This window comes from Lonchura striata, chromosome 12, assembly GCF_046129695.1.
Source record: "Lonchura striata isolate bLonStr1 chromosome 12, bLonStr1.mat, whole genome shotgun sequence".
Lineage (NCBI taxonomy): Eukaryota > Metazoa > Chordata > Aves > Passeriformes > Estrildidae > Lonchura > Lonchura striata.
The window spans coordinates 5,473,199-5,498,871 of record NC_134614.1 but is presented as its reverse complement, the minus strand read 5'-3'; the positions used below and the strand labels follow the sequence as shown (position 1 = coordinate 5,498,871).

Here is a 25,673-nt window from a genome sequence, read left to right as displayed (position 1 = left end):
GACAAGACTGAATCTGTCAGTGTGATGGTTGCCTGAATCCTGCTGCAAGAGAAACCATCGCACAACATTCTCCAGCAGGTGTTCCCTGGGGTCTGTCCCCTGGGCTGCTGTCCCTGCCTGTGACATTCCTGCTCAGTTCCATGTCTCCTCTCCCTGCTCTTCCCCTTCCCTGGGTGCCTGGGCTGGGGTTATTCTTGGGGTGGCTCAGGCGACCCCACCTGCCCCTGTCTGATCTCACTTAGGAGCACCAAACTGAGCAGGACTCCAGAAACGAGACCATTCTGGCCACGTTTTTGAGGAGGCTCAGGAGCACATCTGTGCCTCCACAGGTTCAAAACACAGTTCTAGGCATTCCTGTTTGAAATCAATTCTACACTCACGACCCAGACCTGGTCAGAGAGCTCTCAGCCTCCAGCAGCTCCCCAGACCTGCCATTCTCAACTTCTCTGGTCAACTTTGGTTCACCAGGGCCAGGGGGGAACCAGCTGAGGGCACCAGATCCCAGCTTTGGGTCTGCCCAGCAGCATCCTGGAGCTGCCCAGAGCAGGATGAATGAACAGGGGTGAGGTGATCACAGGTGTCACCTGGCCCTGCCACACGGGGCTCAGCCTGCCACCAGCCCTGAGGGGACCAAAGGATCCGTCATCCCGAGGGGGATCTGCTGGCCCCCAAAGGATCCATCAGCCCTGAGGGGGATCTGCTGGCCCCCAAAGGATCCATCATCCTGAGGGGGATCTGCTGGCCCCCAAAGGATCCATCAGCCCTGAGGGGGATCTGCTGGCCCAAGGGCATCCATCACCCCAAGGAGCATCTGCCACTCCCGAGGGCACCCGCCCGCCCGGAGGGAGATCCATCAGCCCCGAGGGGACCCGCCGGTCCCGAGGGGAGCCGAGGGGCGGTCCGGGGGCGGGCGGGGGCGGTACGGGCCCGGCCCCCAGCCCGCTCGGGCGCTGCCGTGCGGGGAGGGCGCGGCGGAGCGGCGGGCGCCGAGCTTTAAATGAACATTAATATCGCTCGGGGAGGGCAGCGCCGGTGGCTCGGGACGGGCGGCGGCGGCGGCAGCGGCACCTCCAGCTCCTCTTCCTCCTCCTCCTCCTTCTGCTCCTGCTCCTGCTCCTCCCCGGCAGGTAGGCTGTGCGCCCGTGACCGCGGGGTCCGGCCCGACCCCGAGCCCCGCGGGGGAAACGCGCGCCCGGGAAGCCGCGGGATGCAGGGATGCTGCGGGATGCAGGGAAGCCGCGGGATGCAGGGAAGCCGCGGGATGCAGGGATGCTGAGGGATGCAGGGATGCTGAGGGATGCAGGGATGCTGAGGGATGCTGCCGGGGAGCAGAGGGGGACGCGGCAGCCCCCGGGGGATAGAGGCTGAGCCGGCGTCTCCTCGAAGGGCGGCGGAGCCCCGCGGGGAGCGGAGTGGAGCGGCCGGGAGCCTGTTGCCGGCTGTGGGAGATCGGGGAGGCTCCGGGCCGGAGCTCGGGGGCTCGGGCAGCCGTGCCGGGCTCCGCGGAGCCTCCGCCGGTCCCTGCGCGCTCCGTGCGGGCGGCAGAGCCGGCGGTGCGCGGTCCGGGCTCCGCGGGCGCTCCCGGCAGCGCGGGGCTCTCGGCGCCGTGGAAAGCTGGACCGGCCTCGCCCCGATAATAAAAGTTCTTTGCAGAAGGCGGAGTGGTTTATTTTCTTTCGTTTGCTCGTCAAACGCGCCCCGGTGCTCCGCTCGCCCGTGGCGGAGCGCGGCTGCGGAAACGCGAAGTGTCAGCCCAGTGCTCCTTTTCTGGCTTGTTGGTAATGGATTTAAAGCTTTAGTTATAATTTCAGTGCATCTCAGAGCTTCGCTCGGTTGCTTTAGAACTCGTTTAAAACTGTATTTTCAACGGAGACGAGTGAACTTTAAAGAAAATCAGGTCAGCCATAGATTCCGGGCATCAAACCCTTTCAGGTCCCAGAAATAGCCTCAGAAGTAGCGTGACCAATTCTTTTTTCATGCACAAAGCTTTTTCTTTTTTATTTCGGTTGGAATTTCTGACGGATACCGGAGCTCATCAACTGGATCTTTTCAGCTTACTTTAATGAAATGAGCATGCTTTCTAAGCTTGCATTTTGATTCAATTATATTAATCTCTCTTGACTATAAGAGGTTTGAGTTTCTGATAGAGCTAGTACTTCTTAAAATAACAAAGTCTGATTAGCAGAAGGCTTTTCTTTGTGCATTTTTAGGGTTTAGATTTATGGGAAGGTGAGGAAGAAGATGACTGAGAGGGAACATGGATATGAGCTGTTATGGGGTAAAGAATATGCTTGGATATAAATGGAAAAGGTTCAGAGGGGACGTTTTATTTCAAATATTCTGCGCTTGAAACAAGACTGTTTGTAAGTTTTTGCATCTCTTATGGTCTCGAAACCAGGATTGACAAATATTTATCTTGCAGTAAGTGGGTCAGATGATAACATCTTCCACTGGCTCTCTTACTTCTGTATTGGACAGCTTTGGTTGCTAAGTAGCTCTGAATTGCTAATCCCAAAGTCAATGATGTCATAATGACATCATCACATCCTTTCACCTGGTTGATTCTCAGAAGAGAACAGTAATGAGATTTGATATACATGTCCCATCTCTTTAATATTCTTCCTCTGCTTCAGGGGATTTCCTGACCTGCCTGGCAAATTCCAATGAATCACACTGAGCTCTAGTAAAAAGACGTTTCTTTTGGAGACGAGGTGGAACATTAAAGGGACAGTGGCAGCTCTTGGTCCTTTCAGAAGCTGAGGAACTTGGCAGCTTGTGTTTCAAATGTGGAGTGCTGGATATGGAGGGCAGTGATTTAAAACTCGGACCTATTAAATTTGCGTGCAGGTGTGAAAGTGGCTCGGGTTTCAAAGAGGTTCAAGTCACTTGATGTGTGTGAGTCGGAGTGCTGGAGGTGCTGCAGGGGCACAGAGAAAACAGGAGCTGTTTCAGCTGCCAAAATAAATTGAGATTCTAATGGTAAATGCATGAAATCTGTCAGGAATTGCCATGTTAAGAATGGTATTGAACGGTTCTGAAGACAGCTCAGAATTTATTTTTCTTTCTAATTAGGCAGCATAATTGGTAAGTTTGAAGTATTTTAACAGCAACACTGCCATCGCAGGGAACTCTTTGGAAGAGAGTTTTAAATCTTTAGAGTGTATTGAATGTGTACAGAATTGATGGGTTTGGTTTCTTCTGAGGTTAAAGGCACAAATGGTGTCATTTGCTGATGATCAGCAGGACTGCTGGTTTTTACAGTTGGTTTTCATTGTGTGTGTCCAGACGAGCATGGTCTGCGTGAATTTTAGGTGTTTTCCCTCTCAATAGCTTTGTGATCATGAATTTCTCCATAGACAGCGAGTATGAAAGATTCCAGACAGGGCAGTGTATATTTTAGGTGTGCAAACCTTCCCGCTTCACATGTGGAAAAGGGAGAAACAAAGCAATTTCCATTTGTTTTGTGGAACGTGTGGTTCTGTTTGGTAAGGTGAAAAGCTGAGCCCGTCTCAGAACATTCAGGGGCTGCACAGCCCAGTCTCACTTGATTGATGAATATCATGGGTTGCTAAAATATATTTGAGAAGTAAACAATGATTTGTTGGCGTGGATGATTTGGTGTTAATGTATTTACTGAAGGCACTGATTGCTGATTTTATTCCTGCTCCAGAACTGCAGTGTTGATGGCACTGTTAAGTCTAACAGAGTAGTAATTGAACAGGAGGAGTGGGAACGAGTGGGAAGGAGGTGGGAGAAGATGTTTTTGGCTGTGTGTTTGAATCTATTCACCCTGTAAGTGCAATCCAAGCTCCAGATGCAAAAAGGAAATTTCTAAGTAATCTGCAAGAGTTCTGCACTCCTTGTACTACACGCAGTGACAAATTTCCACAAGCTTTAGATTCTTTCTGGGATGACTCAACTATGAACAAGTGATTTGGAAAAAAAAATAGTATCTCTGAAGAGAATCCTTGGTGACAATTTCTTTTCAAGTTATCTTAGGATTTTCTACTTACCATGATCTTTTCTAACTCATGCCTGCCTTGAACGCTGGAGACAAGAAATGAGTTTGGACTTGGGGATAAATCTGTGCCTTCCAAGTGCACGTTAGAGGGTCAGCTGTGACATTTGCATGGGTGTGCTTTGGATGTGGTGCCACATTTGGTTACATAAAGCAGAGCACCTCAGAGCCTCCCCAGAGCTGTCAGGGCAGGGGTGATGCTGCAGCATCCCTGAGCTCTCTGAGCAGGTGACAGAGGGGACAGGGCCACGCTCACAGCACGACAGAGCTCACACACGCACGGGCTCAGCCCGTGCAGAGATGCAGCAAAGCTCGGACCAGGCAGCTGAGCCTCTGCTTGTGCCAACAGCAATGAGAAATTCAATCTTTAGGTTTTTAAACCACGATCAATCTGCTTCAGAACCCGACTGAGATGTTTTGTCCCCCTGCTTCCAGCCCTGTGAGTGTCAGGCTGAGGAGAGCCAGTGTTTCAGCCCTAGCTTCTGCTCCCGTCCTCAGCTCTGCATGAGCATAGAGCGAGACACCAACTGGATCATTGGATTTACTTTTCTGCTTTTTAAATGTAGTCCTTTAAGGGGAAAAAAGTATCTATAACAGCTTCACACACCACCTGTGTGAGCCTTTTATAAGGGCAAGACTGGCAGCTGGATATTTGAAATGTGCAGTGTGATAAGTGAATTCATCTGCAGCTGGACCTTCTTTACTGATGGAGAAAAGTCTGACAGAACATGGACAGGATTTGTCCCTTATAAACTAGGAAGTAAAATAATTAATAATCCCAAGGATCTGCATCAATCCCAATGATCTGCAGCAATTCCAATAATCTGAAGCAATTCCATCCCAATGATCTGCAGCAGCCCCATTAATCTGCATCAATCCCAATGATCTGCAGCAATCCCCATAATCTGCAGCAATCCCATCCCAGTGATCTGCAGCAATCCAAATAATGTGCAGCAATCCCAATGATCTGCATCAATCCCAATGACATAAAACACCCCCTGAAATGAATAAAATCACCCCAGATATTGTAGCTAACATTATCCAGTACCTATGAAAATTCTATTTAAGACTTAAATTAAGCAAATAGAGGTATTAATTTTTCCCAAATTTCTTTTCCACTCCAAATTGGTTCTGAAAGGATTTACTGCCCAAAAATATAAGTTATTTAAAAATTATTCCTACAATGAATCATTAAGATGAAAAATTTTGATTTGATTCCAGTTTTGATCTTTATCTATAAGTTATATTTCAGAAGAAAAGTGATGTTGAGAGCAAACTCAGTGCTGATTTTAGTCTGAAGTGCTTAGACTAACCTTTGTGTAAATGGAATCTTTTCTGTGCAAAATAACAATTATTTGAATGTTTCACTAGAATGATGTTGCAATGAAAATCATGCAGTGAACAATCAGTACTTTTTATACCAGTTGTATTCAGGAGTTTATCAAGTGATGCCTACACAGCTGAGGTTCATTCTTAGCGCAACAAAATTGTGTAACAGCACTAAAATCTAGGATGGAAGAAAAAACCATGTTAGTTGTGCATAAATAATCACTATTTTTTTTAATAGATGCTTTCATTTGCCAATCAATGTATTCCCTTTAATGCAAACTACAAATTCCTAAGGAAATTATCCCTGTCTGATCCTGAACTCCACTTGTGCAAGGAATTTTGATTCTTTTCTCCCTGTCTTTCTGAAGTAAAGCAGACAAAACTCAAACTGCAAACTCTTTTCCCAGGGAGGTTTGCTCATCACATCACAGCAGTGGGTGAAAAGTTTATGGAAACACTTCTCCTCTGAAATAGGACTTCCATGATGCTCTGGAAGCAAAGGGTACCACCAATAATCCAATTAGCTACTCTGAGTTCTGTGATAAAGCTCAGGCAATCACTTTGCTGTAGGTTGCTTTGGTCTGGGATTTTTTTCCTGGCTGGAAAGCAGTGGAGACTCATCTGGAAACTCATTTTTTTTCCTGGGTGAGTGGACACTCATCTAACAACTGCTCAAAGAGAAAATCCTCTCTTCTGCCAAGGTGATATTGCTGTTTAACACCTCCTTTAATTCCAGCCCCTCTGGCTCCCCCAGGCCTGCTTTGCCGGGAGGAGAGGGGATGAAAGGAGTCAGCTGGTTAAAAACAAAGATCCCAGGAATGAAGCACAGCCTCCAGTCGTGGCCACAACAAGGGGGGCACTGTTTGGTTCTCTTCTCCTCCTCGGCTGTTTTGAAAGGCCACCGAAAGCCCAAGGAGACACTCAGGCAGTCACAGCAGCACAAATCCCCATTATTGCACTGCTGCTGCCCAGCCTTGGTGCTGGAAATTTTGCATTCTGCATCCTTGTTGCCTTCTGTAAATGTTACAAATAGCAGGAAGGGATGGATAAAACGACACAGATGCTTTAATTATGATTTGATTACAGAGCAACCAGAGGAGTCTATTCTGAGGAATATGCAATTAGAGAAAATTCTGAGGACTATCTAACCTTCCAAAATTAAAATTAACTGGGATTATTTGAACATCACTGAAAAAAGATATCATTCCTCAAGGATCCTGCTGCTCTTGTCTGCTGGATCCTCTCTGGCTTAGCAGATGGGCTTCAGGGTAACACAATGTCATCTTCCTCAGCTGCATGTGCTGCTTCCTTCACCTCCCAATCCCATTTTATTCCCATTTTAGCATCCCTTGCTGGTCACCTACAGGAGGGTGACACAGAGCCTGGAAGGGAACAACCACCCCTGGGTTGGAGCACATAAAAAGGGAGAGCAGTTTAAGCATTCCTGGGTCATCAACAGAATTTCTCCATCCCAGAGCAGGAAAAATGGGGCTGTGCAGGCTTGTGATGCACGTTCCAAATGGAAAGTGTGGATGGAAAATTCCATGCCTTTTCCTCTGGCAAACTATTTAATGGAAGGAAGCTATATGATTAAATATGTTAAGCTTCTCTGTGGGCTTAAATTGTACAAATGGGCTGAATTTAATTCCATTGATTTCGCTGGTTGTCAAACATGAGCAGAATTCCAAATCTGTCCCAGGGCTGAGGAGCAGTGTGCCTCCAGCTCCGGTGTGAAACCCCTGAAATCTCATGGAAGCTCCATCCTGGATGGGGCTGGTGGCTTTCTCTGCAGCCCTGAGCTGGGCTCAGCCAGCTGCAGGGGGCAGGGAAGGCAGTGGGTCAGCCTGGCTGCGGGGCTGGGCTGGGGGCACCAGCAGGGCACGAGGCTCTGGGGTCGTGCCCTGCACCCAGCCACGACCCCTGGCAGCAGCTGCAAACCTCTCATGTTGCTCCTGCTTCCCTGCAGTGCTTGACACATTCACGAGCCACTGGTAAAAGGGCTTTTTTGGGGTCTTCTTGTCTGTAGAAGTTTCCAGTTTATTGCTTCTGCTTGAAAATTGTGTGCAGAGCATGATGTCAGCTCCCCAGGCTGGGAGAGCAGGACCTGCCAGGATCCCTCCTGGACTCTGCTCGGGCTGGAATGTTTGTTCTGGGGCTGGGGAGGAAAGAAGAGTGGCTCCCACCTCAGCCGTGTTCCTGCACTGCTTGAATCCATGGGAAACCAGGAAAAGGGGTTTTGGTGCTGCCTGGATGCCCTGGGGAGGGATGGGGGTGGTGAGAGGGACACAGCTGCTTCCCCCCATCTCCCTGCTCCCCTGGGGAGGCTGACCTTGGCTTTGACCTTGCTCACCTCCAGAGCTGCCCTGACAGGGATGTGGCTGTCAGAGATGCTGCTCAGGACACAGGGCTGCCCTGCTCTTCCCAGCAGGTGCTGAGAACAGTTAAGCTCAGCTTAATTCAGAGATCTCTCAGTCTCCTTTGTCACTTGTAAGAACATTTTCTGGCATAGTGCCTTATTATTTATTTCAACATCTCTTTTTAGGAGCCTTCAAACCCTCCAACTTCAAAGCATTTTGTGTGTGTTGCTACTGACCCATGTGTATTTCCCAGGGATAAACCCCAGGCAGGCAACTTAGGGATGATTTTTCAAGGGTCTCTTTAATAAATGAGGTTATTTATTTTCTGCCTGAAGTTCCCTGGTTGGTGACTAAGAGAAACTTTGTATTAAGCTGTGCAGAGCATAATGAGGTTGCTGTAATGCTTTGATGTGAAAATGCTTAAATGCCCAAGAAAAAAATAAAATGGTGTTATTGATAGAGCTTGCCTAAGGTATCCAGGGACAGTTTATATCAAGCAAATATAGATTATTCTATAAAGATTATAGATTTTGATAATAGCCCTTTAAAACTTTCATAGCAGACATCATAAAAAGGTCAAAATCAAATTATTTTCCTGGACCACACTGCTGGTGCTTACAGGCTAAGCCCTTTTTCAAAATAAAGACTTGTGTGATATCAATTATAGAGTCACTAATGTTACAATAGATGTGTGGAGAGATTTGATTTCCTAACACCTCTTCCAAAGCTGTTCCTGGTGAACGACCTGCCTGGGCAGGCTGTTCAGTTTGTGGAAATAAAAGGCTGGAGTGGATTTGCTGCACGTTAGTCTCGCCTAATGAAGCTGGTTATATAATAGTCCCTTCCCCTCGGCTGCTGGAACTCTATTTCCCATGCCACTTCTTGCTTTCCACGTTGCTGATAGATTAGAAAAACCAGACTTTGCTGCATTTTCTTCTTTTCTTCTTGTGTCTGTTCTTGAGGCTGATTAGCACAAAGTAGCTCTGAGCCGTGGCTTGGGCACCAGAGATTCTGAGAGCCTCCAACCGCCCAAATAATGGAGCAGGATGAAGGATGCTGGTTGCCATGGGAACGGTGCATGTGCCACACAAGATAATGTGACTGCTGTGGTGCAGGGATCTGTGCTGAATATTGATTTGAGCTTTCCTGCATTCCTTGGAAGCGCTGGGCTCTGCGCCGGGTGTTCCACCTGGCAAGGCAGAGCAGCTCATCAGCTGGGCTGGGGCCAGGGAGAATTTCCTCCTCTGAGCAGGGCTGGCTTTTCCATGGGATGGGAGAAGAAAGAGCAGGAATTCCTGGGGAGCATTATCAGGGTCACAGCCTTTCCTTGTGGAGCTCACAGAGTCCTGGGTGTTGAGCTGGAGTTGATGAAGAGCTGGAACTGAGGTGCTCCAAGGGAGTGCCCTGATTTAAAGTGACAAGAAAAGGCCCCAGGAAGCTGAACTTTCACCTGTGTAATGCTTCTTGTGGTGGTTGTCACCTGGACACCTGCACAGTGCCACAGTTCCCCTCTGTATCCCTTCATTGCTCCTCTTGGTAACACTGAAAAGTTCATTTTTTGTCCCAGCTTGTCAAGGATGAGTCCAATTAGTGGCAGAGCTGTGCAAAATTGTGGTATTAAGAAACATCAACTCATTGGCAGCCAAACATTATTATTATGGCAGTATTGGCCGTTTCCCCAAGCTGGGGGAAGGCAAAACATGAAGGTTTTCATTTGGGGCAAGGTAAAACATGAAAGTTTTGACTTGGGGCAAAGTAAAACATGAAGGTTTTAATTTGGGGGAAAGTAAAACATGAGGGTTTTAACTTGGGGCAAGGTAAAATATGAAGGTTTTGATTTGGAGGAAAGTAAAACATGAAGGTTTTCATTTGGGGCAAGGCAAAACATGAATGTTTTAACTTGGGGGGAAGTAAAACATGAAGGTTTTAACTTGGAGGAATTCTCTGTGAGCAGGATCATACTTGGTCCTGTTTTTTAGGTGTTGTTGGGATTCTTGTACAAAAATTAATGAAGCAGGACTGGTTTTGCTGTAGTTTTGCAGCCTGAAGTTCTGGCTCCTGGAATGACAAAGAAACTCTAATTATTGCTCTTCTAGCCCAGATCCTCAGTAACAAAAACCAGCAAAACTTCCTCAGTGCTTTTTCTTCTGCCTGGCCAGAGGCAGCTGGGGCCACTGTTGCTGGGGAGGATTGTGCAGATGAGGTAATGCAAATTAAATTCCTGTCCTTCTCGTGTTTCCCCCCTCCGGGAAGGGTGATGCCACAAACTCTTGCTTACCTTCAGCAGGACTGCTGGCAATTGGCCACCTGTTAGAGAAAATGTTGTGTAATTATTTACCTTAACAGGTTTTGGGAAATGATCTGAATTCTTTCATAGCTGCCTTGTGCTCTTTGGACCTCCTGGTGTTGTCTGGATCAGCCTTAAAAGTGCTGGACCTTTAGGAAATGTGAATTTCTGTGGCAGCTCTAATAAGATGCTTATCTTGAGGCAGAGATGGTGAACTTTAAAAATATCTGAAGTGTTATTTGTCAGAAATGTGTCTGGGAGGACAGATTTAGAAATTCTAGGCTGTTGTGCCCTCTGGGCACGATTTGCAGGTTTGTGTGACTTTGTTCTTCAGCACAGGTCATGTCCAATGTGGTGCTCAGAGAGCCATTCAGTTTATTCTATCCTGCTGGTTTGGGGTTTAAATCCTGCCACCACATCCCAGCAGAGCTCCCAGTTTTATTGCCAATTCCAAAACTGATTGTACAGGATCAGCTCCTCTGGATTTCTGGGGTTTTTGTACAGCCAGGACAAGCTGAGATATCATTTAAGACATTATTTGATAACCAGGACACCTGCTCTTAAAGGTACAGAAAGTTATATTTTAGAGCACCTAAACACACTACTGGACTTTGGTATGTTTAATTAAAGCCATTAGGTTTGTTTGGGGTTTTTTTGTTTGTTTGTTTGTTTGTTTGTTTGTTTGTTTTGGTTGGTTGGGATTTTTGGGGTTTTTTTTAATTCTTTAATGTTTTCTGAGTTTATGTAATGATTTTGCAGGTAAAAATCTTAGTCTTTTTTAGAAACAAAATCGATTTTGGATTTAGGGAGTGAACTAATTATGAACTTGGGCATTAGGCATGGCTTTAGGTATCAGTAAGACTTCTGCCTGAGTGAAACCTGACTGGTGGTGGAGCAGTGCCTCCGCTGCCCTGTGATCCATCCCTCCCCGTGCAGATGCTGTGCACAGCGGGATTGGGATTTCTGCCAGCTGGCAGGGTCCAGCTGGCCAGGTTTGCCTGCAAATGTACAAATTCACACCCCACCATCATCTGTGTGTGTGTGAAAATGTGTGTCCATCACATTCCCATCTCTTCCCCTGTCAGGGAGGCTCCTGCCCTCCCCTGGCAGTGTTTAAGATGATTTCTGGGGTTATGAATTTCTTCAGCTCAGGTCCAAGTGAACAGACTGAATGTCAGCTGGAGCTTTTGCTCTGGCCTGTGCTGTGCAGCCAGCTGGGAGTGGTTTGTCACCATAACGAGGTGACAATGTCGTTCTGAGCCAACCTGCAGCAGTGGCACAGCCACTGACTGTCACTCCTTTGCTCTCGGCCTGTCTGGGCTAGTCCTGGGCAAGCAGCATCTTAAAGAAAGCTCAGCTTTAAGTATGGGGGCAAGCAGAAATGTCTATAACCACACACAGCAGCCTGGCTGTGTGCCTGTGGGGTTTTGTGGGGTTTTGTGGGGTTTTATGGGGTTTATGGGGTTTTATGGGGTTTATGGGGTTTTGTGGTGTTGATGTCTGTCAGCCTATTGCTCTGCAGCCAGGAATTTCCCGTACCAAAATGGTGCTCATTTAATTAAACCAGGGGCTGTGTTTACACTGAGATATCTTCTCACCTGCTGTTTTTCTGAAAAAGTAGACTTTGAAGGGACAAATCCCATAGCCACACGAAAGAGAGGGATCTGGTGCTGCTATTCCATGGAAAACCATCCAAATGCTCCCCTTCCACCTGACCCCTCAGCTGACCTCTCTTGGCTGAACTGCTCTGACCCTGAGAGCCACTGCTGATTGCTGGGGTGTGGTGCACAGCATTCCATAATTCCTCCCTGCTCACTGCACCAAAACTGGGATTATAAAGTAAATTTTCTCCCTGTGGCTGGCTGAGCTTTAGGAGAGAAGGTGTGAGAAAAAATGTGACTGCTGCCCCCTCCCCAAACCCACAAAAGTCCTGCTTGCTGGCTTGAACACAAAATTGTCCCAATGACCAGCCTGGGGTGGTGAGAGGGGAAGAAGAAGGAATATTTCTGGAGAAAACAGCAGGGAAGAGAGCCACATGTGTGCTTTGGAAAGGGCTTGAATAAACCAACAGGAGTTTGCCCTGGTTGTGAATGTGGCCCTGGCATCCTGGTCCCTCCCCTGAGGAGCACAGGGAGGGTTTTGCTGGATCCCAATCACCAAAGGGGGCTGGCTGTGGTTTATCACTCAGAATTCCCTTTTGAAGTGCTCACAGCAGCTTTCCAGAGGAGGCAGCTTTGCATGGACACGTGGTAGGATTCCATCTTCATGGCTGGCTGGAAGAGGGGATGGGTGGATGGCTGTGCTTCCCAAACACAGGCAGGGCTGTGGGGAAGATAGCTCTCCCACATTTGCATTCAGCCACTCCAGGGATATCAATTCCCCCTGAGCATGAGGATGATTTTGCTTTTACACAACAAGATTTTCCAAGGAGGCACTGGAGTGACAAAAGCTGTTGCCAGGGGTCTCCAAGGCACTTGACAGGTTTATAGAGTGATGATAAACCGCTGGGGGAGCCCCAGTGGAAATTGGGTTTGATGGAAATAATAAAGAAGTGGAGGTGCTCAAGGACATGGTTCGAAAGCAATTTGGAGAGGCCGTGGAACATTTGGATTTGTCTCAGTGTGATTCCTCCCACAGAAGGGAGCTGAGCTGTGACTGGTGGGATTTATTACAGCTTTATATCTTTTCATATTGAAAATTGAGCTTCAGCACGAGAGCCTGCTCCTGTCTTTATGCAGATTACATAAAAATAAATGGGTAGCTGATGGAGGTAATATCTTGGGGATGAGGAAGGTTCAAATGAAAATTCTCCAAGAATGTCTTTTATTTTACAGGAGCCTGTATATCTTAGCCAAAGTGGTTTAGTAATGGACAAATATGCACCTGGAAAATGCTTAGATGGGCCTTTAATATGTCCCAAAATTTCCTAGATAATTTTTTTAAGTCTATTTAAAAAAAAAAACTACACAGACTATTATGTTCAGCTCACATCTGTGCCAGCACTGACAGTGGTAGAAAGGCAACCCCATTTAGTTTCTTTTGTTCTTTATATAAGAAATTGCTGCCTCGTCTTTTGAGCAACACAAAAGCTGTTTTATTTCAAGGAACACACACTTGCTGAGCAAACCCCTCAAGAGATTCTTTTTCCTGTCATGACACCACTACATTTTCATTTTTGAAGCTGTAGAAAACCTCAGCAGAATTGCATTGCAAGAGCAGGGCTGCTTATGTTGGGATTTGCTTCAAGAGGTTAAAAAAAGGATGGCTGAGAGGTGCCTGAGGCATGGCAGGTAAATATGTGAGTACCTGGTGGTTAAAATCCAGTTGTGTTGTGGCCATGGGTGAATTATTTTCACTTACAGATGTGCTGGTGTTAGAGGTGAGATGGAGGGGCAGGGCAATAATCTGCCTTTTTACAGATGTTGTTTGAAATTATTTTTATTCTGACTCCCTCCAAAGCTTGTGTAGCTCAATTTTAGCCACGGCTTATTGTGAGGATTAATTGAGTTCATGCCAAAATTAGCTGCTTCCTCCATCCATGCAGTCAACCTAAAAACCACACTGATAAAGAGATGATAAACAGACAGTAAAGCCAGCAGAATAAAAGTGGGCAGGTTTCTGGGCAGGTTTCTGGGCAGGTTTCTCCCTGGGGGTGGCCAAGGTGTGCAGACTGAGGGAAGATTGCTGTCAGTGCCCAGAGATGTGTCAGTGGCACTTCCCTTGGGGACAGGAACGCACGGAAATAATTGACTCTGCAAAGGAATGGCCACAATGAGGGAGCTCAGAATTGTCCTCTGTGGGAAGCAGATGGGAACCATCAAGGCCACCCTCCCTGCCTGCCTTGGCCGCTCACAGGAGGCTCTTGGCAGCAGCAGTGCAGAAATATTTGCTGCTTGCTTCTGAAGGAACAGTTGCTCCCTCCCTCTTGCATCCTTTGGGATTAAAGAATAGCCAAGGAGCCAAAGCCTAGGCAATTTTTGCCCTCATACACCATTTTTTCCCTCTTGGTTTGCTGATTTTTGGTAACAAGAGGTTCTGCTGCACTTAATCCAGCTCTCCCCAGTGGGTGCAGGGTTTGGGAGCTGGGTCCAAGAGGAGGGTTTGCAGCTGAAGAGTTTGAACGCAACAGAGAGAACAATCTCAGCTTGCAACACCTCAGTCTGCTCAATGCTTGCTTCTGGATTGGGAGCATAAACAAACAAAACAAATTTATGCAGAATGCTTTAACCATCTTTAAAACCCCAAACAAACCAAGCAAAGAGCAAAACCCCAAAGAATTGTTGTTTAAGAAGCAGCTCTGGGACACCAGAGATTACACTGCTCAGCACTGGCACGTGTGGCAGCCTGCCTCGTGTGTGAAAGCAAAAGAAATGTCTGTCTGCAGCTCCTTTTGTTCATCAGGCCTGGATTCATGCTTTCCTGCAGAGAAGGGCTGCTGGAAGGAGATTTCCATGGGTGCCATCCATTCTGCTGGGCTTGTGTTATCTGTGATTTTCTAGGATGGTTTCTATGGGAAGCCAGTCTGTGGATTTGCCACATCCCCTTGTCTTTTCTGCTGGCTCGGGCTGTTAAGATCACACTGCTTTGTCTGTTTATTATTTGTTAAAGGCATTTGCTGTGTTTCTGTATGAATTCATGGCAAGGGGTTATTCTAAGCTCTATTCTGAGCTGGGATGTTTGTTGCACAGCAGTTTTTTCTCCATGCTATTCCTGCCTTCAAGATGGAGGCTTTGCACACAGCTGCTGGAAATGAGAGGAGGCTCTTGGGGTGGAATTTGGGCAGCTGGAAGAGAGAAACGGGGTCTTTGCAGAAAGCCATATCTCCACTGGCCTGGACACTCTTCCAGCGGTGGACAATGCAGTTCTGTGCTTTTGGATGGTGATGGGGAGCATAAAACAGGGACTGGGGGCAGCTGGGCTGCTGTGACTTTCTGTGTGGGAGGGTCCTTATTTTCCCCAGGAAAGCTGAATTGGTTATTGTTCTCTCTGGAGGATGGGAATCACAAAAGAATGCTGCTTCCATTTATTCTCCTTACAGTTTTAATTCAGTTCCAGCTACTTAATGTCACCACTGCTTCCACAAAATGTTTCCAGTTCTGGAACAGCAAATTAAAATAAACTCCATCAAATTTAAACCAAGGCTCTGCATTTCGTTTGTATAATGGTGGCATCCTCCTTAAACCAGAATGAAACTCCATCACTGGAATCACTCTGAAACACACAGAAGGAATTGTGTGTGAGGGTGTGTGAAGTGCCTTGCAGATAAATGTCTCCAGCACCAGCAGGGTTTGTTGTAGGAGCTGTGCTTAGCAGGAGCAGCAGTTCTCTGTGCCATGTAGCAGTCAGGATTCACAGCTTTCCTGCGAGATTTAATACTCCAGCAATAAAGAGTTCCTTTGTTTACAGGAAGGGAGGGGGGAAAGACACCCTCCAGGCTGTTGTTTCTAGCTCCTGACATGTGATAGAACACGAGTGTGCCTTGGCTTGTGGGATCTCAGATTGGCACCTTCACGGGGAGGGGGGATCTTCAAGGGGAGCTGGGAGCTGACACTTTGTCATCTCGCCGTGATGAGCCCTACAAAGAGCTGCTGAAAGCACTGGAGGATGTGGTGCAGAATAAAAATGGAATTCTGGGAGAGTCAGACGCAGGGGTTTGTACTCAGCAGCTGAGTGATGAGAGGTGTGCAGTGCTGTCTTGTGAGGAACACTCGTGGGTAATGGGAATTTCTTGGCTCCAAGCTCTGGTCCCATGGGTCTTAAAAATGGTGTTGCCATTTGTGGATATGATTGGCAGCTGTAACCCCTCTCCTGCCTCCATCCATATCTTTCCCTCCCTAGTCTGAGCCAGCCATTAGATCAAAACATAATTAAACCTGGTATTTCTGACCCAAATTAGGCCTTAATCAGTCAGCATAGGGTTTTTTAATTTTTCTGAGGAGTCTAAGGAAGACAGACACCTCAATCCCACTGAAATGCACATGTGTGTACTTCTGAAACATTCAGCCACACTATTTAATATAAACCAATGGTGATCTTTGATCAACACATTCTGAATTACATATAAATATTTGCTGTGTGATACTCCCATTGCCCATATGATGTTTTAAAACAACAGTGCTCCCACAGTTGTTTTATTCTCTATTTATTTTTACGTCTTGATACTCACAAGTGCTTCCACAGCTCAAGAGAACCCAACTTTCCTCAGCTTCCTCCTTGTCTCTCATTGAGGTAGGCAGTGAAGTGCTGTGAATTTTGAACAAGATTTCTTATCCTGAACAAACCTGAAGAAACAAAACGCTATAAAATGTGCAAATAGCATTGGCCCTGCTGAAGTGTGGCAAGGTTTTGCCCTCTTAAGCAACGTGCCAGCTTTGCCCTGAGTGTCGTTATCCCTTCAGGATTATTGGGAGAGTTTGATACTTGTGTTGGTAACCAAACATAAAGTCCCTGTTTGAGGTTTGAGGATGGGAATGATGGGAGTGCAAAATTGGAGCTCAGTGCAGCCTCTGCTGGTGGAAGGCACTTCAGCCAATGTTTACACCAGGAAGAAACAGTATTTGGAGCCTATTTGCTCTATAAATAAATAAACAAATAAACAAGTAAAGGTAGGGGGATTTATTCTGCCTTCTCTGATGGAAAGCTTCATCCACAGCAGCTGCCTCCATGAGCCTGGCTTCCCCCAGGATCTCTGGGCCACCTTTAGACGTGATGGACAACTCCAAAATTCATGGTGCACCTCACAGAAAATTTGGGAAGAGCCTCTGGAGGTCATGAGGCTCATACAGGAGCGCTGTGGGTTTGGCTGTTCGTCTGCATTTGGCTGGCTTATAGACAAATGGCAATACATCAATAAATTATGCACATCTCTCACTTTCTCTGTTTCCTCCAAGCACACAAATGTTTGCAGCTACAGGGCGATGAAGATTTCTCTCCTTACTGTAATAACTTTATACCATGGCATGCTGTTTGTTTGTTTAGGTTAAAATCCGCTCCCTTTAGTGAAATTCCATTTTCCTTCAAAGTGACACAGGCTCCCAGTGGAGGCTGAGGATATTCACAGCTTTCCAGAGCCAAGGCCCCCAATTGCACAATCCCTGCAGTCTGGCAGGATATTTGGTGTAGGTCCATTGCTGCTTTAGACTGGCTTAGAGCTCAATCACAGGGGAGAATTCTTCCCTCAATCTGTGCCGTGCAGATAAGAACTGAGATTTTTCTGTGGAGAAATCTGACTTGTTTTGCTATTTTATTGCACTCAGAGGGTATGGAATTAACTATAATGTGCATTACTCTTGAGGAGTCCCCATTGCCTGGTTAATACCTGGAGGATGAAGCTCCAGAGGAGCTGGGATGTGTTGCTCCAACTCAATATTGTGCAATTCAGAAAGATTTCTGTTCTTCTGGAGAGCCAAGGAATTGCTTATTGTCTAATAGGCAGAAACTGATTTTTATTTTGATTTCTTTGGGCAAAATGCATTTTGGAAAGGAGGTGATTAGTAAAGAATAAAGGAATATGGAATAATATAAAAGATAGTGTTATTATTTCAATGCAGGTTTTGTGCTGTTGGACTCTGGCAAAAAAAAAAAAAAAGAACTTTGGTATGAACAGGTGCAGCAATTGCTTTTGAGATGAGTCCAAGCAAGTAACATTAAGTCCTCATTTTACACCTCAGTGAATGCTGTGCAAAGAGCAGAACTTCCCAGCAGCAGAAGCAGATACAATTCCACTGATAGCTTTGGCGCCGGGCCCGCTCACTTAAAGCAGCGGAGCAGTATCTGCTCATGCCTCAGCAAACAAAACCCATCCTATTCTATAGGTCAGGACTTGTTTTGGGACAGCCCTCAGCCCTTTGAACGCTTCCCTTTCCTAGGTTAAAAAAAAGAGTTTCTGTTCCCACAGCCCCGTTCCTGGGGCTGGATGAGCCGTGGGACCGGCGTGGCCTCACCTCAGCCGGGACCTTTGAGGGTGCCAACAATGGCAGCAGGATTTGGCTTCCAGTCTGATGCTTCTCCCTCTCTCAGCCCCTAAACTATTAGGCTAGCCCAGAGATACGAGGCCTTGAGGGGAGGAACATCAGGAGATGGGCAAAGATTCCAAAAGAGGCTCTCACCCCGATGTGGTTGTCCAGCTCTTTATTTCATGAGATCCAGGGGGGAAAAGAGGGGCAAGAGGGCAAACAGGAAGGGTCATGGCCTTATCCAGGCTCTGGACAGGGAGGGCTTCTCCACCAGCCCCATCAGGGCAGGAAGGAGGGGACCAGGCTTATCTGATCAGACTCACAGGGGTCCCTGGAAATGGGGAAAAGCACAGCCTGAGCTCACTGTAACATCAATCCCTTGGAATTTCCCTCCCAGGGGAGAGGGAAGGGCTCCCAGCACAAGGGGTGAATGCACTCCTGGCACCCGAGCCTCAGGAGCACTTTCAGCTCCTTTGGAAAGGCGGCGGCTCTGGGAGAGCACAGTGTTCCCAGCTTGAAACGCAGGGACAAAAGGGGCAGGGAAGCTTCCAGAGCCGAGCGCTGCTGTGGGGAAACAGCTCTGCTGCTGCCTGGGAGGTGCATGAGCCCCTGGGGAACTGTCTTTAATTGGTGAATAGAAAAACAATTTGGAAAAGGAGCCAGTGCGGGGACTCATGGTTGATGGGGCAGAAAGGTGGTTTGGTCTCTTGTGAATGAGGAGCTGCCTTGGGACTCTCTGTGGCAGGTAAGGAATATATATAATATATAGAACATATATAATATTCTGCCTGCTCCCTACTTCTCTCCTTCCTTCTCTTCCCAACCATGAGCCAGGGAGAGTGGAGGGAGTGGAAGGGAATTTACTCCCCATTCCTGTAGCTCTCCTCCAGGAGATCTGCATGAGCAGGGCAGTGCTGCTCAGTGCTCTTGCATAAAGCCCAACATTTCTTTCAGAAATGCTGGTACTCAATATTATCTTTTTAGTTTTATTTTAGAAATTAATTGAAGATCGTATTTTGAGTATTTCTCTCAGTGCTCCCAGTCACTGGACCCAGAAAAGTTCAGTGCTCACTGAGGCTCTCCCAGTTGCTGTGAAACCTTGAACCAGTTGGGAACATCTCAGCTTTTTTTATATTTTGCTTTCTTTTAATGGAAGCCTTTGTAGTGAGGCAAATAAAAAGACATTTCCAATAATGGAACCATCTCCTTCCTGGCAGGTTTCTCATGGAAACATTGCTCAAAATTTTCCTCCTGCTGTTTAGCTGTGTTAAACTTCTGGGGTGTTACCTTAATTTCAAACACCAGTCTCACCAGTTTAAAGCAGAACTTACCTATTTTAGTATTAAAAAAAAAAAAAAAAAAAGCCACAGAGTTACATTTAAAGAGGGAAATCATGTCATTCTCATCAAGTGTTGATTAAAATCTTGAATAAAATATATTTTTCCTGGGCTATCACTGCAGTAGATTGTTAGTAAAAAGAAAAGTAAAGCTCAGCTGTATTCTCCAGGAGCTCAAGGAGGCAGCAGTTATGTGCTTCCCATTAGGAAGGTGACATTCCCAGATAGATGGCCTAGAAAATCATTTGCAGAGAGTGAGAAAAATTAGTTCAGGAAGGTTACTGAGCATCCAGTTCTCTGCTTTGCAACAAATTGCTGGGTACCTGGCAGCACATGGCACTGTGACAAGTGTGCAGCCTGGGGGGTGGTGACAGAAGAGGAGATGCTCCAAACACCTCTTCTCTTTCACATTCTGGCTGAGCTTGCAGAGCAGAACTACAAAATTCCTGTGTTTGGGGTTTTTTGTGGACGTTGATAAGCTGAGCAAAGATATTCCATTGGTGTGCAATAAATATGGTGCCTCATAATAATGCTGGGCTGTGGTTTCTGGTTCTTTAGGTGCTAGCACGCTGTGCTTATTTTCAAATTCTATTAATTAAATGGACCCTAAGACATAGAATAGGAAGATATTGGGCTTTTGTGGGGATTTCTGTAGCAGTGTTCATTTTTGGAGGGATTTTTTTTCTTACCTAGAAGGAGTTGTTTTGCAAATAAATTTTTTTTTTTGTTTACTTCCGCTCCTAATACAACAATGTACCTTATAAAACCAGTGCAAGGGAAATAAACCTGAATTCATTATTCCAAAACACATTTGGCTCCCCTTCAGATCCGTTTGTCAGTATTTGGCACTGTCACCCGTGTGGCTGTGGGACTCTCCCTTCAGCCAAGGCTTGGAAAGTTTTAAATGGGAAGTAACTGAACACTCCCAAGCTGCTGCTGTAGGGAGTGAGGGAAATGAAGTTTTGTGTGCCATTTATATTCCCCTTGGGTTTCTGACCAGCATTTCAAACACAAAGTGAGGAAGAGATTTCCTCCTGTGATTCCTATTGAGCCCAGCTATTGTGAAGGGATGGTGGGAGCTGAAAAAGAGCACAAAAAATACCTGTAAGGACAGATCCATGAGAAAAATAAGACTGATAATTATGGTGCTCATTATGAAGTTTGTTCTTTGATTTAACATCTTCCTGGAACCTGGGACTGACTGCCAGTCACTTCTGGGGTGGAATTCATCAGTTATTTGTTAGGAAAGAGCTACCACAGGTCCACAGAATGCAATTTCAAAGCTGATACTTTGCCAGAACTGTGGATTTACTTTTCAGAAAGTGCCAAGGCATCTTTCACAGTCACAGATCATGACTCTTACCTTTTGTATGGGACACAAGGCCAGTTTTATTGGGAAAATATGGCTGCAGAAATAACTTGCCTGGTATATAAATACCATCTGCATGTGGTTGTGTTCCTCAGGAGAAGAAAGGGAGCCAGCTGAGCTGCCAAGCAGCACAGATAAATTGTGTCTCAAAAAGAAAAGTATTGGTTGCAGGAGGACAGAGGCAATTGAGACCATATGTTGTTCCAAGCTTTTCCTCAACTGAGCAGTCATGTATTACAGTGCAAACAGCTGAAACTGCTCCACACTCAGCTCTGAGTTGTTTTGTGTGTTCAGTGATGGCCTTGAGTTCTCTGGGGCTGTGCAAATCCAAAAATCCTGGTTGTTTCCTCAGCAGGAGCCAATGGCTGAGGTGCAGAAATGAGAGCCAGAGGTGAACTGGGCTGGTGGAGCAGAAGGGGCAAACAGTGCCCTGAGAATTGGCATCATACAGCTGGGTGAGATTTGGGAGTGATGGAAAAAGGAGTGGAAAAAACACTGCTCCAAGATCTCTGGAAAGGGAATAGGGTGGGATGGGACTAGAGACAGGAATGAGGAATGCCAGAGGTGGCACAGGAATGCATGGTGCATGTGAGGGACTGCTCAAAACTGGAGAATGTTTTTAGCAGGAAGCAGGGAATGTTCAAATATGAGCAAGTATTCATATTATTCTATGAAAATTTGACCTCTGGCTTTCTGAAGGCCAATGGAGCAGGACTTTGCAAGGCCCAGGAGGCACATTAGCAGTGAGCAGCATCCAAGTGACATTTCAGACACTAAATACAGCAACTCCCTCTCCTCCTATGTCCCATCTGTCTTTGTTCTGTCTGTCTGGCTAATTTATTGGAGTCTTGTCTTGTGACAGTTTATTTATCCCCATCACAGACTTCTTTCATGTATCTAAGATTTCCAGTTTGGCTGAGGGAGGGAATATTGCTGCAGAGCAATTCTCCATTCATCTGAGAGATAAGCTACCAAAATCTCAATGTACTCCCTTGAAGCAGTGTGGTAGGACAACAAATCAGTTCTTGACCCTGTGCTTTGTCATTAAAAGCCACAAATCATCTGATTTCCTGATTTGAAAACTGAGAGTCTGCTGTGCTGTTAATCCTGCACCTGTCCTGATAAAAGATTTTTCTATGACGGTAATTGCACATGTGGTGCAAATTTACTTTTGCTCCTTTTTCTTACTTCTTTGTTGCTGTTGTCTCATCAACTCCTTCTTGTACATTTTTCCTGCTTGGCTCCATGAAATGAGATTCTCAAGGGGCTGGAATGATCCTTCCAGCTTGGAGAGCACAGCCAGGGTGTGAGCTGGCTGGGGAGAAGGAGTTGTTGGTGCTGCATGAACCACTTGGTAAACACTGCAAGAGATGCTGCTCCTCTTTGTCTGGAGGTCTTCCCACATCCAGCAAGAAACAGGGGCAAGGCAGCACCTTTTGGCCAGAACTAAGTGGTGAATCATTATATTTAGGCCTGGAAATTCATAACCCAAGGGATTTCCTCCACCTCAAAACACAAACTCTTAGTTCAGCATAAAGCCACCCCTGGCTGTGCTATCCCGGCACAGAGAGGGTGTCCCTGGATGTGCCTCTGCCTGCCAGCATTACTCCTGCTCCCCTTTTTCCATCACTTCACTTCCCAGCTGCAAGGGGGTGAAGGATTGCCATCCCAGCTGTCCCAGGAGCAGAGTTTGAGCAAGAAACCGTGGGGTTTTCTGTGATGAGAGCCCTTCCCTCCCCAGGCTGCAGGAAGGGGACTGCCTGTGGGAGGCTTTCCATGCTGCTCTCCCTGAGCTGCTCTTGTGCTTTCCTCTGCCTCTGCCTTCGCCAGGCTTCTGAGGAGCTCTCTCATCTCACACAGGTCAAGTTTGCTGATGGAAACTCTGCCTGCGAGCATTCAAAGTGTGCTTTTGCATGGTAAATAATGAACATTTCCCAGGATGAAGTTTGGAGAAAATGGGTGGAGATGAATTTTTTCATTGAGAGGAGGAATGTGTGTGTGTGTGGTTTTTTTTCCCTTCTCTGATTTTCCAGAGCACTGCACTGCCTAACTGGAAGATATAATGGCTGTATGAATTGCCATTTAATCAGGGATGCTAATTAAGTCTTAGCTCTTTAATGCTTTCATGGGAGAGCTGTATATGATTTGCAAAGGCTGGAATTGCAGTTGCAGGCAATTAAGCTTCTCTTGGCTTTGTAGAACCTGAAAGTGCAATTTTCTGAGAGAAATTCAGGTCTCAGAAAGATCCTGTCACCTTTAACATTTCCCTCGGACTAAGGACAGGACATGTTTGGAAAAGGAAATATTCTAAAGCAGCGAGGCAATGAAACACTGCAATCATTTCAGATTTTAAGCAGCCTTTTTTGAGTGTATAATTACAGTAGTACATCCACTTTTATGGCACAGTTAATATAATTGAAGGTTAAATATAAAGCCCATTTGGAAAAATAAATTTTGCTTGTTTTTTCACTTGTTTAGTTTCACACTGAAATCAAAAAAGGTTTTGAGCTGGGGCTATGTGCTGCCTTATCAGGTGGGAGCAAATAATTCCCACTTCTGGGTCTGAGCAATCCTTTCCAAACAATTTGGACCCACCAGCCAGTGTATGGAGACATTCAAGAAGTGGGAAAAATGTGTGGAACACTTGTCAGGCTTGTGAAGCACAGTCAAAACCAACCAAGGAGCTAAATTTTCAACAGAGAGCAACCAGGTCTGTTTGTGAGAAAGAACTGGCTGGGATTTTTAGGGTTTGAGGGGCTTTAGTCCCCCAGACATTGTATTTTGGGAGCTGAGATCAGTGATACTGTGTGGTGGTCACCTTAATTTTTGATCCTCTGGGACCTGCTTCAGTAAGCATGTCAGAGCCTGGCATCCAAAAATATGCCATTTTCTCCATGGCAAAAAGGACAGAAGGGAGAAGAAAAACAAAGAAAAACATTCATTTCTCTCTTTCTTGATCAGAATACTTCTTGGAAAATCAGTCTGCCCTTGGGAGAAGGGTAATTCAGAGACATTCAAGATACTCGAGGCCTGAGAAAGAAAGCACAAGATCCCACAGGCTGTGCCACAAAAATAGGGCTGAAATTCTCTGTTCCAGCAGATCCCACAGGCTGTGCCACAAAAATAGGGCTGAAATTCTCTGTTCCAGCAGATCCCACAGGCTGTGCCACAAAAATAGGGCTGAAATTCCCTGGGCCAGCAGATCCCACAGGCTGTGCCACAAAAATAGGGCTGAAATTCCCTGTGCCAGCAGATCCCACAGGCTGTGCCACAAAAATAGGGCTGAAATTCCCTGGGCCAACAGATCCCACAGGCTGTGCCACAAAAATAGGGCTGAAATTCTCTGTTCCAGCAGATCCCACAGGCTGTGCCATACAAATGGGGCTGAAATTCTCTGTTCCAGCAGATCCCACAGGCTGTGCCACACAAATGGGGTTGAAATTCCCTGTTCCAACAGATCCCACAGGCTCTGGCCATGCAAACAGGGCTGAAATTCCCTGTATCAGCAGATCCCACAGGCTGTGCCACACAAATGGGGTTGAAATTCCCTGGGCCAACAGATCCCACAGGCTGTGGCCACAAATGGGGCTGAAATTCCCTGTGCCAGCGTAGCCAAGCAAATCCCCCAGCTCAGCAAGTCAGCTGGGCCCCTGGAAATGCTCCAGTGGGTAATTTGATGAGCTTATTCAACAGGGCTGTGTGTGGCAGCTGAGCTGGCATTTTCTGAGCCTGTTTAACTGTCTGGCTGCTGGAATGCTCGGCTTGGTGCTGATTCTGTGAGACTTGGGATCTTCCCACCAGCACTCTGGGGCTTCTTTGTGAAGAATTTTAAGTGGCACCATTGTGCCTTCAGTCTACCCTGAAGTATTTTCAGTCAAATACATAAAATAAAATATAGAAAAGCAGAAATGGTGGTTGGTAATAAATGGAGGCTCTTTTTGCTTTGCATTTGAAACCTGTATTGGAAATGTGGAAAAGCAGAAATGGTGATAGATAATAAATGGGGGTTCTTTTTGCTTTGCATTTGAAACCTGTATTGGAACTGGGATTAGCTAGGTTCTTCCAGATTAAGTGTCTGCAAAGCTTTTCCATGCACTGGTTTGATTTTTAGCTTATTTGTAGCCTGTCCCTCTTTTGATCAAACCCCACAGGCAAAGAGGGAAGTTGTTCATGGCACAGGTAGTCAGACTTCAGATGCTAAAATCTCCCCAAGGATTTGGATACCCAATTGCTGCTGAAATGCTCATTCCAAAATATGGGGATTGGTGAGATGAATCATTGGACGCTGCAAATTGCACTCTGATTTTGAGAGGGGAGGACAGGCATTGTGTCACCTTCTCTTTTGAAGTTCATGGTGACCTTTAGAATCTTGAATGTTCCCCTCCACAGGAGCTCTGGGTGGGAAGAGGCTGCCCTTGGAGGTACTGCAGCCACCTGATCCTCCAGAGCCTCTTGGATGGGGAAAAATTGGTGGAAATGTGGAAAATTTGTGCTCTAGAGTCAGACCTGCTCTTGCTGAGACTGAATTCCTGAAGCAGAAATATGCTCAGGCCATAAATGCTTCAGTTCCAAGGTGGTTTATTTACTCTGAGAGTGCATTCCCCACCACTGCCTCAGTTTCAGATATTTTAATGTTGGACCAGGTTCCCATTAGTCATGTTAGATGGTTGTGGCCATTTCACCTTTCTTTGTTTCTGTTGCTGTAAAACAGACAAATGTTCCTCCATTGATTTGTGCCCTCTGAAAGCTGCTCTGTGTAACACCCTGGCAGGAAGGAATTGCTGCTGCTGGGAGAACTCACAGGCATCACAGGCAAGATCAATGCCTCCCTCATTTGTTCCAGTGTCAAAATCCATGTTTTTCTAAGATCTGCTCCATGGATCTACCTGGAAATCCATTTGTGCTTGGAAAGGTTGTCTGGGATGCTGATGGAAGGGGAATGCATCGATCCCAAGGAGCCCCTGTGGCGGGATAAAGTGAAATCCATGAAGGGAAAACATGGAGTAGAACATGTACTACAG

At 46.3% G+C, this 25,673-nt stretch overlaps 1 protein-coding gene across 3 annotated transcripts in view; it reads left to right on the top strand.

Annotated features, from left to right (window-relative positions):
• Window positions 1-951: 951 nt before the first annotated feature.
• The window catches only part of SLC6A1 (solute carrier family 6 member 1), a 62,178-nt gene continuing 37,456 nt past the window's right edge, over window positions 952-25,673 (top strand). For 2 of the 3 annotated variants that reach the window (XM_077786054.1, XM_077786053.1), the window contains exon 1: window positions 952-1,127. The gene's annotated coding sequence lies outside the window, so the exon portion shown is untranslated. Of the gene's footprint in view, window positions 1,128-18,467; window positions 18,692-25,673 lie in introns of those variants that run through there. The other variant, XM_021530469.3, reaches the window with a different exon arrangement.